Source organism: Terrapene carolina, unplaced genomic scaffold, assembly GCF_002925995.2.
Source record: "Terrapene carolina triunguis isolate 2854851 unplaced genomic scaffold, T_m_triunguis-2.0 Scaffold49677, whole genome shotgun sequence".
Lineage (NCBI taxonomy): Eukaryota > Metazoa > Chordata > Testudines > Emydidae > Terrapene > Terrapene triunguis.
The window spans coordinates 1-1,354 of record NW_020714028.1 but is presented as its reverse complement, the minus strand read 5'-3'; the positions used below and the strand labels follow the sequence as shown (position 1 = coordinate 1,354).

The 1,354-nt window shown below is 46.3% G+C and overlaps 1 long non-coding RNA gene across 1 annotated transcript; it reads left to right on the top strand.

Annotated features, from left to right (window-relative positions):
• Positions 1-160: 160 nt before the first annotated feature.
• On the top strand, positions 161-1,265 carry LOC115271569. The gene is made up of 3 exons (XR_003900003.1): positions 161-251; positions 440-534; positions 1,012-1,265. It is a non-coding gene; the product is annotated as an uncharacterized LOC115271569 (long non-coding RNA).
• The last annotated feature ends 89 nt before the right edge of the window (positions 1,266-1,354 follow it).

The window sequence follows — 1,354 nt, the reverse complement described above, 5'->3', positions numbered from 1 at the left end:
CATCCATCCAATTAGCTATGGATCTTGGGAGGGTTCATATGGTCACAAGACTGGGCCTTTGTTTGCTCTCATTCTGGGCAGGAGCCACAGATTGTAACGTGCAACTTTCTCTTCACCTAGGACTGCTGGGAAATTAGACATTTCTTCTTGTTCACAAAGCAAGAAAGACCGGCTGTATGCAAAAGCCCGGGATGCATTTGCTAGCCAAACTGGAACCAGTGCTTACTACCCTTTAATTCAGCCATATTTAGGTAGGTATTTAAACTTTTCCCTTCTTTTATTCTAGTGCAGTTGATACAGGACTGGTCCTCCCCTGCCCCCTCCATACATTGGCATAACTAGATGTTTATAAAAGACATGCAGTAAGAACCCTGCTCCCTGCTTGGAAAATGCTACCGCGTCTGTAAGTTTATTAAAAACCCTACCTATTTTTATTAAGGTGGAGCTCCAATAAAGGACCTGGAACACTTAGCAGGATCTAATATTGGCATGGATATCGACACATTTACTTCCTTAAAACCCAGCGAACTGCAGGTATGTTACACACATTCATTGCATGCTCCTTAAACTGCTGGCTCGTGCCTAGTAGAAGACCCCAATTCCATTGCTAGAGACTCTACCAGCTGTCTTGGTACGGTCAGGATCTCTAGTGGAATGTCCACCAATGAAATGCCACAGAACAGCCGGTGGAGTGAGGGATCCACAGAGAAAGGGGGTTTGCACCACTGACGCACATATAATGCTTTACACATTTACTGTCCTGAGGAGCTGACGATCTCAGTAGACAGGGAATGTAACTTCACAGGAGAGAGGCCGCACAATCATGTTTAGCAAGTGTTAGCGTCAAGGCTATTGCCCGATGAGAACTGGATGGGAGGGATTTGGGATGCTGTATCTTTAATACATATTTTTTTAAATGTTATTATTTTGTCAGTAATCATATTAGAAAAAGTATCCTCTGGTAACACCGCCTGTTTGTGAAGTTGAACTGTTTTCACAAATGCGTTGCAGAACCTCAGTGTCCAGAATGTGAAAAATTTGCTTGGTGTAAACCTCCCTGATCTAAAACGAGCTGAAAATCATCCATCCGTGACCAGCTGGATCCAGAGGCACTATCAGTCGGAACTGGACAGCGTCCTGGGCATCGGTCTGCTCGGGGGAATGTCAGAGCCAGTCTCAGTGGCAACAGCTAGCAGTGGGACTTCCGCTACCCCTGATACCAGCACCACCCCACCTACCACCACCTACAATGTCACCATCCCCCACGAAACCACCTCCCCACCTGCTATTATTGCTCCACTTGCTACCATCCACAATACCACCACCACCGACAACACCACCTCCCCACCTGCTA